This window comes from Sus scrofa, chromosome 1 (genome assembly GCF_054392235.1).
Source record: "Sus scrofa isolate SSC_HxYL_T2T_F1_AM1 chromosome 1, Sscrofa_HxYL_maternal_Yorkshire_Landrace_v2.0, whole genome shotgun sequence".
NCBI classification, from domain to species: domain Eukaryota; kingdom Metazoa; phylum Chordata; class Mammalia; order Artiodactyla; family Suidae; genus Sus; species Sus scrofa.
The window spans coordinates 266,870,825-266,890,054 of NC_139383.1; the positions used below are offsets into that span (position 1 = coordinate 266,870,825).

At 40.7% G+C, this 19,230-nt stretch overlaps 1 protein-coding gene across 3 annotated transcripts in view; it reads right to left on the reverse strand.

The window, feature by feature from the left end:
- LOC146407170 (uncharacterized) overlaps window positions 1–19,230 on the reverse strand; it is a 391,157-nt gene that overhangs the window by 138,878 nt on the left and 233,049 nt on the right. Inside the window, exon 1 of one of the 3 annotated variants that reach the window (XM_084993837.1) lies at window positions 16,252–16,594. The exons of the other annotated variants lie outside the window; for them this stretch is intronic. The gene's annotated coding sequence lies outside the window, so the exon portion shown is untranslated. Of the gene's footprint in view, window positions 1–16,251; window positions 16,595–19,230 lie in introns of those variants that run through there. 3 annotated transcript variants of the gene reach the window in all.

The following is a 19,230-nucleotide window of genomic DNA, read 5'->3' on the forward strand; positions in this document are numbered from 1 at the left end:
ATCAATATTTATCTGCAACTTGGGAAGCCCTTTTCTTGCCAGAAATGTGTAAGTTGTCTTTTCCTCTTGCTCTAAGTAGGGAAGTCCTACTAAACATTTTTCAAAAATAAATGCATGGAACATTAATTTCCTCATGGCTCAGCACCCCAGGTTTTCAATAGCATTAACTGTTTTCATGTGTTTAACCTTTCATTGGTGGCATTATTCATTTCTGATTATAAATCTTCTTTTGGAAATGAAAGATACATTTAGCTTAGTTTATATTTTCCTTCTAATCATTTAGCTTAGTTTATATTTTCCTTCTAATCAATTTTGGAAACTTAATAACCTTTTTATTTTAACATTGCTTAGCAGGAAAATGCACCCAAAACCATTTGTTGGTGCCCACAACTGGATAGATATATAAATGGGGGGAAATGATTATCTTGTTTTTATAGAATATTGAATATATTGGAGAATGGAAAAGAACAACAAGCGGAGAGTTAAATGAAATTCTGGAGGAATTTTTGGCGTTGATCTACATTACAATATTTTAATATATAATACATACATTTTTAAAACTTGGAATTTCATTCAACACCTGCTTATTCTAAAGGTCTAGCAAGCTGTAATGTTCCACCACTTTGACAAAGATTTCTGAAAATTATTGAGTTCAAAACCTTGAAAATACAGAGAGGGAAACAAAATTCTACCCAAGCAATGTAGTCTAAGGTAGGGGGACAGACAACTATACTAATAATAGCAATTGTAGTTATTTAGCATATTAGCAATGTTAAATGCTAACATATAGAAACACTAGGCTATAGATATAATTACAGGTGGGGCAATGTATTGGGCAAGATTCCAGAATTCTTCCCCACTCTCCTTACCTTTCCCTCCAATCACCTTCATTTTCACCTGGCTTATTCTAATTTCAGGTCTCAGATTAAATACCATGTGGGAGACATCTTCTCTAAATTATCTGAATATAAGGTATCCTTATTATACACTTTCATGATACCACATAACTGTCTTCATAGCATTCATTATAATTGTAATTAAATAATTTTGAGCTAATTCTTTGTCCAGCATTGAACTCACCTTCTGGAGTGTAAGTAACATGTTTGCTCTGGTTGTCTAATTACTGGTTCACCAGTAATTACCATGTTATTTGGTACACACTGGATGATCAACAGATTCTTATTTAACAACCACAACAACAAAGAATGAGCTAAGCCTTGAGGGAGACCAATGTTTTCCGGTGCAGAGTTTTCCAAAGTTCTTTTCTCATGATACCTAAACTACACCATGCAGCTGTTGTGGTTATTCTGCCAGCCAAGGTGCTGACAAGGTGCATACAGTATGATCAAAATTAAACCTGCATTGCTGAAAGCTGCTAAGATTTGGGGGTTATTTGTTACAGCAACATAACTTGTCCTGACCGATAGGATGGTCATACCCCAAATTCACTTTCGCCAACTAGCCCGGTATCAAGTATGTGCTGAGTTCTCTGGAGGTACATACAGATTAATTCAATACGGCCCCTGAGCTAGTGCACCTCATAATTTCACAGTCCCTTCTTTCTGTGACATAGAACCCTCCCTCAGTCCAGAAAAAAAATGCCATCTTTGTATTTAATAAGAACGCTTAGATATGAGTAGTGTAGTAATGAGTGTTGAAGTCAGATCTCAGTCATAAAACCTAGATGTTAAGTTTTCCAACCTCTCCAAAATTTATATTTTTGTCATTGTCATCGTTAAGATGGAATGATACTAATGAGGTAGAGGTTAACTTTCACATTGTAAATGTGTCTATCTCAGGCTAGGCAGTAGTTAGTAGTTATGCACAACAAAATAAGAAGAGGGAGAATGTGATATGGTATCAGTGTAAGAAGTCTCTTTTAAGTTCTTCTACGTGAAATCATCTCTTATTCATTATTAGAGAAGAATTGTGTCTCACTTGTCATTTTCTATCTGGTGGTTAGCACAGGGCCGAACATACAGTTGGCACATGATAAATGAAGGTTGACTTGAATTCTGTGAGGGTTGAGAGGAGACTAAGAGGCATTTCCAGTCTGAAGATGTCAGGGGAAATTTCAAAATGTCAGGGAAGTAGAAACATTTCAACTTAAATCTTGAAGCCTGGATAAAATTTTGACATGCTGCAGACAGAGCATGATTGTCAGAGGAAATAGCAAAAGCAGAGACATGAGTTAGGACCTTCTGGGATATGTGAAGCAAACAGTGAGTAGCTCAGTTTGGGTATATGTAGGGCAAGTAAAATAAGAATTTTTTAAAAGGCAGGCCAAGGTCAGAATACAGAAAGCATCTTGAAGGACATGTAAGGAGCTGGGTTTTTAGTCTATAGCAAGAAAGAGTTGTTGAGAACAGCAAAGAAAGAGTGAGAGGTGGAAAGAACAGTGCTTTAGGAAACCTGTCTTAGAATACAGTGCTGTATTAAATGCTTTATAATCACAATTATCCTATGATATATAGAGAATATTATTTTCATTTTCCATGAGAAAACTCAGGTTCAGATGTTACAGAACTGGCGCAAGTTATAGCCACCCATAAAGGGAAAAGACACCATTTAAATCCAAAATTTTGTTTGATGTCAATCTCTTTTTTTCCATTTAAGACCCAAATAGAATAAACTTTATTTCAAGATTTACCAAATGTACAGGAAAAGTGACTCATGTAGATAATACAGTATTTTGATTTGTTAAGCAAGTCCAAATGAGTTTCCTTAATATATTTATTTTTCCTCAAGATATATTTCAAAGCTGATTTGTGAAGTGTAAAACATTAAAAGAATACAAGCTGTTAATACTAATGCTAATTAGACAAACTATGCTTAGAACAGTGTAGTTTAGATCTTTGAGATCTTTTATCACTCTAGCACCAAAAAAGGGATTATTCACTTAATTACTTTATCAGTTCTAATCTAATTTTCTTAAGTGCAATATTTACAAATCAAGAAGACCATTAACACCATAGATATTCATCCTAGTACCTGTTTTTCATTTTAAATTAAGGCTGAAAGATGTCCAGACTATGAAAGCTGAAAAAAATCCAACTGCTTCTCCTATATGGAGACTAAAACCGAGGAACACTTCAATAGTGTGGGCTAGGACTTTTTTGGTTCAAGTGACACAGGACATCTGCATGGGCTTCAAGTGGTTTAAAAACTTTTTTAAAGGAATCCTGTGTGTTGAGCTCTAATCCTTAGTAATTAGACATTTACGTTCAGGGTATGAGTCCCAGGACAGGGTAAATAGAGGACATCAATATAATAATAATAATTGTCTTTAACTAATGTCCATCATGAACTGAATCCCTTATTCATTCATATTCTAATCTTCACAATATCTTTTCAGGTCCTGTATTGCTAGCTCCATTTTGTAGATAAAGAAAATGAAGATCAGAATACTTTAAAGAGTTAGCATATGCTTAAGTGGAGGGGTTTTTTGTTGTTGTTGTTGTTGTTTATGGCCATACCTGTGGCAAATGGAAGTTCCTGGGCTAGGGGCTGAATCAGAGCTGCAGCTGCAGGTCTACACCAAAGCCACAGAAACATCGGATCTGAATTGCATCTGTGACCTACAGATCCTTAACCTGCCAAGCAAGGCCAGGGATGGAACCTGGACCCTCAGGGACACTCTGTGGGGTCCTTAACCTGCTTAGCCACAATGGGCACTCTCTACGTGGAGATTTTAACCTACATTTGTGGAGTCATGAGTCCACATGATTTCTATTTAGCCACTTTGCCCAATTTTCCTTCAATTCTGCATCCTCTGATTCTACCTATCATTGTAATTCTTCCTCTTAAAACAGAGAGAGGGTGACTGCAGTTGAGTACACATGAGTTAGCTGGTCATAGCCAATAATGACCTCAGTGGAACTTGTCTTCTTGCTTTGTGTGTCCCAAACATTGAGACACACCTATAATCCATTTGTTTAATGGTTTATGGCTTCTCTTTGCATTGTATCCTTGTTGTTGATGAACAACTGTTGACAAGGAGCTCTAATAAACTGTCAGTCCCGTACAACCTGAGGATGTCCCTTCTCCTTTCATCCTACCTCATCCTTTCTCCTGATGGAGAGACCAGTGTCCTGAAATTGGTGGGAATTATGCCACTCATGGACAGTATAAAAATCTCAGTGTATAGAACATCTCAGAGTAAAAACAAAAACCATGGGACAATTGAATCTATCTTAAATGGCTTAAGTGCGCATAGAAATTAATCCTTGGGTTACACAGGCATTGTCTGACTCATTCTCATGGACATTCTGTAATTGCTATTTATCAGAAGTTGGCTCTATTGATCTAAAGGATTAGAGTAAGGAACAAACTTCAAAAGAATTCTGGTGTCTCAAGATCTACTGAGTAAGAATAACACAGAAAAACCAAGTCCACAAATAACAAGTGCCGGAGGGGGTCTGGAGAAAAGGGAACCCTCCTGCACTGTTGCTGGGAATGGAAGCTGGTATAGCCACTATGGAGAACAGTATGGAGGTACCTTAGAAATCTATACATAGAACTACCATATGACCCAGCAGTCCCACTCTTGGGTATATATCATACATCTGGACAAAACTTTCCTTAAAAAAGACACATACACCCGCATGTTCATTGCAGAGCTATTCACAATAGCCAAGACATGAAAACAACCCAAATGTCCATTAACAAACGATTGGATTAGGAAGATGTGGTATATATACACAATGGAATACTACTCAGCCATAAAAAAGAACGACATAATGCCATTTGCAGCAACATGGATGGAACTAGAGACTCTCATCCTGAGTGAAGTAAGTCAGAAAGAGAATACCATATGATATCACTTATAACTGGAATCTAATATACAGCACAAATGAATGTTTCCACAGAAAAGAAAATCATAGACTTGGAGAATAGACTTGTGGCTGTCTGGGGGGAGAGGAAGGGAGTGGGAAGGATTGGGAGCTTGGGGTTAATAGATGCAAACTATTGCTCTTGGAATGGATTTACAATGAGATCCTGCTGTGTAGCATTGAGAACTATGTCTAGATACTTACATCACAACACGACAGTGTGAGGAAAAATTATGTATACATGTAAGTGTAACTTGGTCCCCATGCTGTACAGTGGGAAAAAAAATAGAATAACAGAGAAAAAACATTTAAAATCCAGCCCTGGGGAGTTTCCATTGTGGTCCAAGGGTTAAGAACCCGACTAGTATCCATGAGGGTGTGGGTTCGATCCCTGCCCTTTCTCAGTAGGTTAAGGATCCAGTGTTGCCACAAGATGAAGAGTAGGTTGCAGATGTCGCTCAGATCTGGCATGGCTGTGGCTATGGAATAGGCCAGCAGCTGCAGCTCTGATTAGAGCCCTAGCCTGGGAACTTCCATAGGCCTCAGGTATGACCCTAGAAAAAGCAAACTAAAACAAAATAAAATTTAAATAAAATAAAATAAAATCCAGCCCTGGACTCTTCTTCCAGCTCCCCTCCTCTCTCATGTCTTCATCCACACCAGAGAGACCCTTCTCCTCTTTCTTTTCCTCCCTCTCCTTACTTGCAAGCCTCACTGCTTTTGCCCCAGCTGTTACTTCTGCTGGGCTTGTCTTTTTCTACCTTATCAGCTTAAGCAGGCTCTTACTCATCTTTTTTTTTTTTTCTTTAGGGCCACACCCATAGCATATGGACGTTCCCAGGCTAGGGTTTGTATCAGAGCTACAGCTGCCGGCCACAGCCACAGCCACAGCAACTCAAGATTCAAGCCATGTCTGAAACCTACACCACAGCAGACGGCAAGGCAAATCCTTAATCCACTAAGCAAGGCCAGGGATTGAAACTGCATCCTCATGGATCCTAGTTGGGTTTGTTACTGCTGAGCCATGACAGGGACTTCCTGTCTTGTAGCATCTGATGCGGTTTAGCGTTGTGTTGTTTTCTCCACTGCTGGATCCCCAGGACGGTGCCAGAAACCCAGCATGAATTCAGTACATTTTTATTCAATGTACACAGCCTACGTCAGCTGTCCTTCACTCAGGGAGCTACTGTCCCGTTTATACCAGCAGTCTTCGGCCCCAACCCAAACCAAACTGGAGCACACAATTCAAAGTTCCACAGTGACACCTTCAGCTGCAAACCAAAGTGGACTTTCCTGAAGATCTCACTGTAAAGACTGAGATCGACACAAACCCTGCATACAACTAAAACTTCTTATAGATGTTTCTGGTTTCTCCCAAGTCCTTTTACCTTCAGGGCACCACTAGGATGTTTCTCTCTTTGTCCTATTTCCCAGGCAGAAATACCCTTTTTAAGACTCTCTCCTCACCAGATTCTCCCCCAACAATCATTACCAACTTCACTTTAATGTCCGTATATTTGTGTTATTTAAAACAAATTCAAATAATCCTCTATGTTTGACCACTCTCCCAAATTATAGACCTATACCCATCAGGGGACTCACTAAAAATGTGTAGTTGTGTTCACTTCATTACATGGCACATTAACCTCACCTCACCCAGGGCACTTTATTAATATTTCCCCCAAAGAAATGTAATACTTTCTCCAAGAAAGAATTTGCTGAATGTGGTTGCCCATATTTGATTATGAATGAATCAGATAAATCTTTAATTACTGGGCTGTCTTACTTGCTGACTACAGAGTCATCTCAAGTTCTTAGAAATACACAGAGGTTGGATAAAGAAATAAAATAAGTTAGTGTTCAGTAGTGGAACTAGAAACCAGCTGGTCTGACACACTTGGGGTGTCTTCTTCCATATCTAGGGAATGGAGGAGGAAATGGAAACTAGATAAAAACAAAAGTAAGTATCACATATTTCTATTGTCTCATGGACAATGCTAGGTATCTCATAAATACACATTCCTTAAAATTTCTTACTGCTGCCCTGTGATATATAGACATTGTCTCCATTTTACAGATGAGGAGACTGAGGCTCAGAGTGGTAGAGTCCCTTACCTATAGATGTCTTCCTGGGAACCCACACTCTTCTCACTGTGTGCGCTGATGCAGTACTTCTCAAATCCTACTTTAAGGGCCATAGTTCCCTATTTGAAGGATTTTTTTTTTTGGAAATTAATTTTTGTTTGAATTACTGTGGAAAGAATATCACATTGTTTGGCAAGTCTGAACTTTTGTGCTTAGATCTGTTTAAAGTGGAAGCAGAAGTAAGTGCTTGGATTGGATTATTGGAGGCTGTCTCAGTAGGTATAAAAAATAGGGCTAAAATGTCCAGTGCATATTTACATGCCATGCAATAGGGAAAGATGCCTGCTGAGAATGTGATGCATTAGAACAGGGCTTCTTTATGCAGTGAAGGCTTGTTCATTATGTCATCGGGGATCCTGGAGACCATAGGACATGAAAATGTGCTATTTGGTCGTGGTGGTTGGAGGACATTTCCTTGTAGTTGTACGGTTCCCTGGAGTAACCTTAGAATGTTGCACCTGGCCTACTGAGGTTACTGTAAAGGGACTTTGACAAATGGTATGTGGCTTTTCTAGGAACAATCACCTCCTTGAGTCTTTTCTGGGAAGATGGCTGGTAAGGAAAAATCACAGGGAGTGTAATAATATTTTGCTGAGGCTTGTTCTGTTCCATGTGGGCAATCTAACCCAGTCACTAGACTTCGTGCCTCTGGGACACAGGTAGTGGGGCTTATTCATCTTGATGTTTTACACTCCCAGCATGTGGCTCCTCATCTGCCTTTAATCCAGTTCCCCAGGACAGGGGCGATTCAGTCTGGGAAGACAAGGGAGGAGGAATATGCATAGTCTTGCAGAAGAAACAATGTTGAAATGAATCTTTGAGAAAGGGCAGGAGTTAATGGGCAAAGAGGAAGTGAGGACAGTCATCTCAGGAAGAGAAAACAGTGCATGACAGGATGAAGGCAAGAGCGTGGTGGGCTTGCACCTGCATCTGAGATACAGATGGGGAGTTGGTGGTGATAACAAGGAACTTCTGGAAGCTACATCATTAAGAGCCCTTCAACTCAGCAAAGGGATTTAGGCTTTATCCTGAAGGCAAGGGGCAGCATGGATGAGTCTTAAGACAAAGGTCAGATTTACATTTTGGAAATCTGACTCAAAAGAAAAAGTACCCTAAACTAGTATATGGCTAGTTTACATTAACAAAGACTACATTAACAAAGAAGAAAGACAAATGAAATAAAGACTGAGAATTAAGGTTCTAAATACCCTTAAGAGAAACAGGAAATTCAGAAGTGATCTCATTACTTATTTATGAATTCATGCCTCATCTCACTGGTCATCTAGGGAATGCAAAATAAAACAGTGAGTAATAATTTGTGTCAACTGATCAACACATTTTAAGACATTAAAAAAATCTATTGCAGATTAAAGTGCATATACAGTGTTGTGCTGAAATTGCTATAATTTTTATGGGTGAGTTATTTGGTAGCATATGTAAACATTTAAAATTTCTTAAAAACCTTTGAGTTGGCCATCCCACAACTAGCCACCTATCTAACAGAATTTAAAACCCAATATGCAAAGATGTTCATATGATGGTCATTATAGCATTTTTTTTAAAAAAACAAACAGAACAAAAAATGAAGGAGAAATAACTTCTGCTGATTAGTCTCCTTCTAGAGAGACTCTTCCCTTCTAGATCCATTCTCAGCCTCTACTGATGACATCTTGTGGGCTTCTGGCCCTTTGCTTTCCAGCAGCATCAGAAAATGTGAAGAGACAGAGGCTGCAGTATTAGCCTTATCTTCCCCCTGCTCCCTGGAGGTGCCTTATCCTCACAGTGGTTGTGTTTCCCTGATTCTGATCACAGCTTTACGATGGCCATCTCTCTCCCACAACCACAACTCTCGCCAGGTTTCGGCAACTATGTTCTGTTCCCTTCCAGACCTTGGAGTTCAACGACTTCTCTCCCTAAATACTTGCTCATTTAACTCTCTTTAAATCACGTCTTGAGTGTTCAAACTGTTCTCTGCCAGAACTCAAATGAAGAAAAGAAGTGAAGGATGAATTGAGAGGGTAAAATTGGAGAAAACAGGTGGGCTGGGATCCCCTGTGTGACTCAAAGGGGAGAATGGGGACAAATTCTAGTGGTATTTAAGACAAGAGCTGTCGAATCCATAAAGCCAGTCTCTTTCCCGGTTGCTCCCAATGAACTGTCAATGTGCTGTGTTTAAGGACACTGGAATCGGGGAAGGAGGGTCAAAAGAAAGGAGAGGTGCTGTCCTGCCCATAAGAAAATTTCAAGGATCCCACTCAACTTTCCTTAAACTTGCCCACCTCTAGCTTCATGAATTTTGATAATTTTCCTAAGGATTCTGGAGCTCACAGAGGCAATAGAGGGTTTGGGGTTAAACGTGCTATCTCTGGCAGCCAGCTCCCTGAGTTCACACCCTGGTTCCTCATTGTCTAGCTGTGTGATCTTTGCAAGATGCTTAACCTCCCCAGGCGTCATTGTGAAGTGGGGATACCACCGGTACCTCTCGGATTTAGTAGTTATGAGGAGTAAATAAGTTACTATGTATATATAGATCTTATGACCACGCCAGATGCATAGTTAGGGCCTTAATACATATGGAGAGTTGTCACTGTCTACTCATGCCAGCCTGTCATGTACAGAGTGGACACAGAGTCCAGCTGTAAAGACAAAAAAAGAGCAAAGGAAAACAATGATGACCTCATTCTGCTTCCCTGCCTATGCATGCGGTTTGGAACCTACAATCATATAAGAAGAGAACATGTGGAAAGCATTATCCAGACGGTCTCATTTCCTTTTTTGATAGGATTACTAGGCTGATGAATTGGGAATGGCTTTGGAAGTAAGGAGTCTTGATTTCTGAAAAGCCCTTGACAAGTTCTCCCTCAGCACAGTTCAAATCTCTCCCCTTCCAGGAGCCCCTGCAATGGGATTGACCTCTCACCACTTTAAACACCAGGAGTCCTATGATCTTCTCCTTTGAGCAGTGATGCCAGTTTGCCCTTTGACTGAGTCTTTTATGTGTGTTCATGATGTGCTCCTAGACTGAGCTGCTGGAGGTCAGTGTCCTCAGTCTCAAAGGAGTTGGCAGACAGCAGAGGTTAGCACCAACCACCTAGACTTTGCAGTCAGACCAACATGAATTGAAGCACTGGTTCTGCCTCTCACCAGGGGAGTGCTCCCAAACATTTACTTACTTTCCCTGAGTTTCAATTTCTTCATCTGTGAGCCAGAGCTAGTAATATTCCTTTTGTCACAGATAACATTTATTGGCCACTCCTTTTGTTTCAGGTAAAATATCATAGCACTCCATGATAAAGGTACCATCAAGTATATAATATTAAGCGAAATTCTGTACTCTTTGACTAACATCTCTTTATTTCTCCTTATTTCCCCCTACCTCCCAGACCTTGATAACTACCATTCTACTCTGTTTTTAAGAGTTCAGGGTTTTTTCTTTTTTTTTGCTCTATTATTCTTTTTTTATATAATGATTTTTTTTCATTATAGCTGGTTTACAGTATTCTGTCAATTTTCTACTGTATAGCATGGTGAACCAGTTATACATATAAGTATACATTTTTTTCTCACATTATCATGCTCCATCATAAATGACTAAACATAACTCCCAGGGCTACACAGCAGGATCTCATTGCTAATCCATTCCAGAGGCAATAGTCTGCATCTGCTAACCCCAAGTTCCCAATCCACCCACTCCCTCCCCCTCCGCCTTGGAAACCACAAGTCTATTCTCCAAGTCCATGATTTTCTTTTCTGTGGAAAGATTCATTTGTGCCACATATTAGATTCCAGATAGAAGTGATATCATATGGTATTTGTTTTTCTCGTTCTGACTTACTTCATTTAGTAAGAGTGTCTCTAGTTCCTTCCATGTTGCTGCCAATGGCATTATGTTGTTCTTTTTTATGGCTGAGTAGTATTCCATTGTGTATATATAACACATCTTCCTAATCCAATCATCTATTGATGGACGTTTGGGTTGTTTCGATGTCTTGGCTATTGTGAATAGTGCTGCAATAAACATGCTGGTGCATGTGCTTTTTCAGTGAAAGTTTTGTCTGGATATATGCCCAAGAGAGGGATTTCTGGGTCATATGGTAATTTCTATGTATAGATTTCTAAGGTACCTTCATACTGTTCTCCATAGTGGTTGTACCAGCTTCCATTCCCACCAACAGTGCAGGAGGGTTCCCTTTTCTCCACACACCCTCCAGCATTTGTCATTTGTGGACTTATTAATGAAGGCCATTCTGACCGGGGTGAGGTGGTACAGGTTTTTTTTTGGATTCCATACATAAGTGATATCATACAGTATTTGTCTTTCTCTGTCTGATTTACTTTACTCAGCATAATGCCTTCAAGGTTTATCCAAGTTGTTGCAAATGGCAGGATTTCCTTCTTTATCATGGCTGAGTAATATCCAGTTGCATATATACTGCTGTATCTTTATCCATTCATCTGTTGATAGACACTTAGGTAGTTTCGATTGTGAATAATGCTGCAACAAATATAGGAGTGCAGATCTCTTCAAGACCCTGTTTTCATATCCTTTGGATGTATACCCAGAAGTGGGATTGCTGAATCAAGTGACAGTCCTGTCTTCAATTTTTTGAATTACCTCTGTACAGTTTTCCATAGTGGCTGAACCAATTTATGTTCCCACAAACAGTGCACAGGGTTTGCTCATCTCCACATGGATGTACCTGAAAGTTGCTAAGTGAGTAGCTCTTCCATGTTCTCACCACAAAAAAAGAAATGTAAATCATTTGATATGATGGAAGTGTTAGTGAATGCTACAGCGGTAATCACTGTGCATTATAGAAGTGTATCAAATCAACATGCCATATACCATGAACATATACCGGTTATATCGGTTATATCTCAGTAAAGCTGGTGAAAAAGAAAGGTAGTAGAATTATTATCAATTTACAGAGAGGAATGAATTGAGATATAGAAAGGTGTTCAACAAAAGCTCGTCCAACTACACTAACTGGTAAGTAGCGAAGTTGGAATCTAGCCCCAGGCGGTTGAAGCTGATACTGCTTCCCATTGCAATGCCCAGCTTCAGAGATGCCTGGCTTGTCATAGATACTTGCTGCCATTGTTTGTTGAACAAAGGTTTACTAGGTTCCTAAAATTTGTTTGGTATTAGATTTCAGGCATAAAGCAGTGATGATGCAATGGTGGTCTGATCTCAGATACGTTAGAATGTGGAATATAGACAATATTCATATAAAAATTAAAGAAGTCCCTTCGGCTTGTAATTAGTTCTCTGAAGGACATACACAGGGTGATGAGACAGAGTAGCCTGGGATAGCAGAGAAGACCACTTGCAATACCTTTGCCTTAGTAAGGACTGGAAATATTTATTAACTGTAAATAGTCTTAGAAAGGAACAATGGGAGGTGGCTATGAAATGTAACGTAGATTTACAACTGGTTAACCAACTGAGGCAGAATAATAATTCAGGTAGTTAGTGTTAGGAACATGGGCTTTGATATATTCCCTGATTAATGTCCATGGTTTAAGATTTGTAAAAAAACAAATTTAGACAAACAGGCCTTGCTTGTAGGAAGATTAACTATTTAAAGTACATTTGTTTTATGTGAAGGTGGACATTAACCCCTGACCTATACATGTGATGGTTAGCAAAAAAATATAAAGAGTGGAAACTCCCAGTCTAGGAGAAAGAAGAACAAAATAGCCATAAAACGTATAGGGCATAGCCACCTCTAAGACCCCTGTCTTAGGCCTAATTGAATAAGGCCTAATATAGGTGATTGGACAAGGCCAATGGGAAAAACGAATGATGTCTAGATCCCACGTAGGTATCCCTGTCCTTAAGAAATAAAAACCTCCATGGAACAATTGGAAGGGGGCAGCTCTTTCTTCTGCTCCCAGCATCTGTGCTGGGAGCTTTCTGCTTTCCTGTAATAAAGTCTTTTGCTTGCTGCCTGTGTTAGTGTGTTCATGAAGTACACTCTTCGGCTCTGTGAACAAGAACCCGGATTCCGGCAACACAACCCTTCCCAAAGGATGCTCATCAGCACACTGCTGTCAATTTGGAGAGAGTGTTTACTCTGTCCAGGTCCTCAAGCATGTTTAGAATGATATCCAGTTTAATACCTTCCAGAGATTATGAGACTGGACTTTGAAATACGGGAAGTTTCAGTCACATGGAGTGGAAATGATAGAGAAATGTCTGCTTTCTTTTGCAAAGTAGTATCAACTAAAATAATACGCACAACCTAAAAGTTAAGAGTTATGTTTTATTTGGTGGACAAAACCGAGGATTTAATCCTGGGAGGCAGCATCTCTAGAGCATCTTGGAGAAAACTGCTCCAAGGAAGCAAGTGGGGAACTAGGAAATACAGAAGTTTTGCAACAGGAGTTCCTTTCATGGTGCAGGGGAAATGACTCCGACTAGGAACCATGAGTTTGTGGGTTCAATCCCTGGCCTCGCTCAGTGGATTAAGGATCCAGCATTGCCAAGAGATGTGGTGTAAGTCGCAGACGTGGCTCCAATCTGGTGTTGCTGTGGCTGTGGGGTAGGCCGGATTAGCCCCTAACCTGGAACCTCCATATGCTGCAGGTGTGGCCCTAAAAGGACAAAAGCCAAAAAAAAAAAGAAGTTTTGCAACAAAGGTCAGGTAGTAGGAACTACAGATAACAGTTAATAAAAGAAAACTAGATGCCTCAAATTAAGAAATTTAGCACTTTTTTGTGTGTGTGGTAAAATGCAAAGGTGTGGGCTCACTGAAATCATTCCCTTGATTTGCAGCTCAGCTGTCTGAGGCCAGCATCCTGTGTTTTCATCTGCTGAGGGCTCACCCTAGGGAGTGGCTGCAGTCTGACAGCGGCTGGATGGCAGGTATTCTTTGTTTCCTTCTGAGTTCCCTCAGGGCCCACTAGTTCACTCTTAGAGGTGGCTGCAATTGCTGATGACTTAGTTTACTGATATGCAGGCAATATTTTATTTCTCAATGGTAGGGAAGTCATTCATTCTAAACATCCATGAACACTGGATTTTAAATGGAGAAGCCCCAGTATTTTCCAAACCTTACCTGTGTTCCTTCTACATATTTCAGTGATTAGCTATGAACAAAATCATCCTGACTAGTTGTATCTCCCTTATGAAGCCTCTATATTGCTTTCAGGGTAGGTAAAATGTTCCAAGTGCTTTCAGCAAATGATTTCTTATCCACATACAAAGGAATTTGTGAAGAAGAAAGGATTCAGTGTTCTATGTCATACGACAGTCAACCTAAACATGCTGTCTACCACTGCAGCATGCACCACAAGCGGCTTTCAGTTTTCCTTCTCCTTAACCTAGTCCCTGTTCCCCAGGCTCTGAATTCCTGGGTGAGAACGTTATTTTGATCAGAAACAGTCTTAGAATTGACACCGGCTGATAATTTACGCAGGAGTCAAATACTGATTCTAATTAAATTTAGCGGGTCTTGATGGGTTCTAAAGGTGCACCCAAATGAATGGATTTAGAAAATTAATTCTACTGGCAGATAAACTCTCCACATTTTCTTAAATGTCAGTATTTGTTTCAGAATTGAATATTTGCAATGCAGTAGGCTAGAGAATACCAAAAGAGAGGAAAGAGGGGGACGGCCATGTAGCAATAGCACAAGAGGAAAAGAAAGCACTGGAGGATTGGAAGGGCATGAGGAGGGCTGTTTGTCAGAGTTGGGTCTATCATTGAATGATTGTGCCATTTTGGACAAGTCCATTATACATTCCGGGCCTCTTACATATCTGAGATAGAAAAACACTGGATAAGATTAACCACAAATTAAATAATGCAGAAGAAAAGTAAATATGAAGTTATAGCAATAGAAAATATTTGAAATAAAATGGGAAAAAAAGAATAAAAAGATAAGCAGAGCATCAGTGAGATTCAGGAAATCTTTATGTGGTTTAATATGGATGTAATTGGAAACTCTGAAGGGAGAAGAATGGGAAGAATATAAGAAAAAATAAAGGTCAAATTTTTCTAAATGTGATGAAAATTATCAATGAAGTCACCCAAGAAATTCATAATCTCAAGTACAAAACAATGAAGTAAATAAAGCACATTCTAATCAAATTCCTTAAAACATGTGGTGCTGTGACAGGCGTTCCATCTCTGGGCCTTGGAAGTTCCATATGCCATGAATGTGGGGAAAAAAAATAAAGACAAAGTCTTAAAAGCCAGAATATATAGAAGATACAATACATAGGGGGAAGAAAAACACAGATAAAGATGACTGCTCATTTCTCACTGAAGCAATGCAAGAAAGAAAACTAAATCAATATCTTTAAACTACGAAAGAAAAAACTTTCAACACAGATTTCTTCATTCAAGAAAAATCTTTCAAATTTGAAGATAAGACTTTTTCAGACATTAAAACAAAAAATAAAGCTAAAAGAAGATGTTACCATCAGATTCACACTATAAAAAAATTTTAGAGTAAGCCCTCCAGGCTAATGGAAAATCTGAATTTACGCAAAGGAATGGAACACTCCAGAGATAGTAACTTTATTAATAAATGGAGATAATTTTATTATTTAAATCATTTTATAATATAGTCAACTCTATAAGCAAAGAGAACATTATTGCATTTATAACATATGTAAGATATGAATATTAAAATGCATGATAACAATAGGACGCAGGTCAGCAGAGGTTAAGTCAAAGAATTTTAAGATGTTTATGCTCTGCGTGAGATAGTTTAAAATCACTTCAAGGTAGACTGTGATAAATCAAAGTTATATAATATAAACCTTAAATAAGCCACTAAATTAATACCATAAAGAGTAATAACTAAAAAGTAGAAAGGAGACAGATACGCACTCTCAAAAGAGCAGAAATGAGGAGAAAGAAACAACCACCAGATTGAATCATGAGAAGACAAACGTCAGGAATGGATAAATTTAAATCCAGTATTCCCAGTAATCATGGTAAATACAGTCTAGATACCATAATTAAATTTTAAGGCTGGTCAGATTGAGTTAAAAAGCGGGGCCCGGAGGTGGAGCAAGATGGCAGAGGAGTGAGAGGTCGCGTACACCTTCTTCCACAAACACATCAAAAAAACACATCTACATGTAAAATTACTCCCACAGAACATCAACTGAATGCTGGCAGAAGAACTTAAACCTCAAAAAGGGCAAGAAACTCTTGATATAACTGGGTAGAACAAAAGAAAAAAATTGAAAAGGAATCAGAACGGGACTAGCATTCCTGAGAGGAGAAAAGGAACCCATTTCCTGGGAAGCCACCTACCTGACGAAAGATCAGCCGAGTTGGTGGGACCTCGAAGTCACCGAGAAAAGCACAACAGCTGGACTGAGACCATCAAAGAGTGAGAGCTGCACAAATCATCTGAACCACAGGCCACGGACACCACGGTCTGAGACACTTGGGCAGGGGCTGGGCGCTGAGACTCAGGCTCCGGAGGTCAGTCCCAGGGAGAGAACTGGGGATGGCATGAGGGGCTAAAGAACAGTGTACCACGGGCTACGGAGGGGAATGCCATGGCAGAGGGAACCCGGGAGAAGGTCTGGACCCACAGGAGAGGCAGGGAGCCATTGTTGGGGAGGGGGGAGGAGGAGGGGCCGGCCGCTGTAGGAAACGCCCTGCTCCAGAGTGTGCGCATGCCCAAGGGCTTAGAGGGCGGGGCGGCTCTGACGAGGCTAAGGTTGGCGAGAAGTCTTTTGCTCCGTTAGGGGAGATTAGGTGCTTCTTGTGCAGGCTACTGGTGGCCAGGCACCTATTGGGTGGGCTAAGGGCATCAGGGGGCTAAGTGCGACGTGGTGCCTCTTCCACGATCTACAGGTGGCCGGGACAGACTGTGGTGGTCGTCTCAGAGGCCAGAAGGAGGCATGGCTTGCCACCACTGGGGGCCTGTGAGTGGGCTCCACCTGTGACCCCAGTCACCTCAGGGGTTGGCAAAAAAGAAGAAAAGAGGGTACTGCAACCATGTACCATATGCTATTGCTCTCATTCCCCTGGGAACACACCTGCCCTACAGATGCCACTGCCAAATGCTCTCAGTGATGCCCAGACACTTGGTCACTGTCCCTTCCCAAGATCCTACAACTAGGAGCAGCTGGTGCAGCACCTCCTGTACGGGCTAAGTGGGACAGGGTGCTTCTTGCGTGGTCTGCAGGCAGCAGGGGCAAACCACAGCAGTTATCTCTGATTCCAGAGGTGGGCATGGCCCACTGCCATTGGAGATACCTGAACAAAAATCACTTGCAGCCCCATTCACCTAAAGGCCACCACAGAGGAGGGCGTTGTGACCAAACACCACCTGTTGGTGCTCTTGCACCCCTAAGGAACACACCTGCCCTGCTGCTGCCACTGCCAAATGTTCCGGGAAGCACCCACATGCCTGATCTCTGTCACTTCCCAGGATCCTGCAACTAGGAGCACCCTATACAGCACCTCATATGTGGGCTAAGTGAGATGGGTTGCTTCATGCATGATCTACAGGTGGTGGGTGCAAACCACTGCAGTTATCACCGACTCTAAAGATGGTCATGGCCTGCTCCCAATAGGAGTCCCTGAACTGGCACCACCTGCAGTTCCAATCACCTCAGAGGAGGGTATTGCCATCAAACACAAGCTGTTGTTGTTCTCACTCCCCTGGGAACTCACGCACCCTGCTGTTGCTACCGCCAAATGCTCTGGTCACCTTGAAGATCTGCCTAGAACTTATTACCACTTCTCAGGGCCCTGCAACTAGGAATAGCCTGTGCCCCCTTCCTGCAGGTCCTTGCTGCTGTTGAGAGCCCAACGACCAGGCACTGACTGCTGGTCCTACCCATTGCCTCCTTCTCCCTGAAAACACACTGAGCACCCTGGGAATAACAGCCTGCTCACACTGAAGAAAGAGACAGCAAATATTCAAACTCCTAAACCAAAAATAAATAAATTGCCGGAGTTCCCGTCGTGGCGCAGTGGTTAACGGATCCGACTGGGAATGATGAGGTTGCGGGTTCGGCCCCTGCCCTTGCTCAGTGGGTTAACGATCCGGCGTTGCCGTGAGCTGTGGTGTAGGTTGCAGACGTGGTCGGATCCCACGTTGCTGTGGCTCTGGTGTAGGCCGGTGGCTGCAGCTCCGATTCGACCCCTAGCCTGGGAACCTCCATATGCCCCAGGAGTGGCCCAAGAAATAGCAAAAAGACACACACACACACACACACACACACACACACACACACACACACACAAAGTAATTGCCCCAAGTATTTTTGCACAGATGTAGCCTTACAAGACTACAGTTTGGCTTCCCCGAACTCATAGAAAGAGAAAAACACAAGCAAGATGAAGAATCACAGAAACCATTCCCAGTTAAAGGAACAGGAGAATTCACCTAAAGCAGTCAACAATGAAACAGACCTCTGCAGTCTGACAGACATTGAGTTCAAAAGGGAGGTATTGAAAATACTGAAGGAATTAAGAGAGGATATGAACAGTAATGCAGATTCCTTTATAAAGGAACTAGAAAATATAAGGAGGAGCCAAGAGAAACTAGAAAATTCATTTGCAGAGATACAAACTGAGCTAAAGGCAATAAAGAGCAGAATGAATAATGCAGAGGAACAAATTAGTGACATGGAAGATAAAATAATGGAAATCACCTAATCAGGACAGTAGACAGAAAACCAAATGAAAAAACATGAAAGCAATATAAGAGACCTATGGGATAATAAAGCAGGCCAATCTATGTATAATAGGGATTCCAGAAGGAAAAGAAAAATAAAAGGGGATTAAAAATATGTTTGAAGAAATTATGTCTGAAAACTTTCCAAATCTAAAGGATACTGATGTCAAGATACAGGAAGCATAGAGGGCCCCAAACAAGTTGAACCGAAACAGGCCCACACCAAGACATATTATAATAAAAATGGCAAAAGTTAAAGATAAAGAGAGGATTCTAAAGGCAGCAAGAGAAAATCAAAGTATTAATTATAAGGGAACCCCCATAAGGCTATCAGCTAATTTCTATACAGAGACACTAAAGGCCAGAAGGGAGTGGCAAGATATATTTAAAGTGTTGAAAAGAAAAAAATTTGCAGCCTAGAATACTCTATGCAGCAAGAATATCATTTAAAGTAGAAGAAGAAATAAAGAATTTCTCCAACAAACAAAAGCTAAAGGAGTACAGCAATACTAAACCCACTATAAAATAAATACTGAAAGGGCTTCTCTAAATTAAAAAAAAAAGAGAGAGAGAGGGAAAAGAGAAAAAGAAGA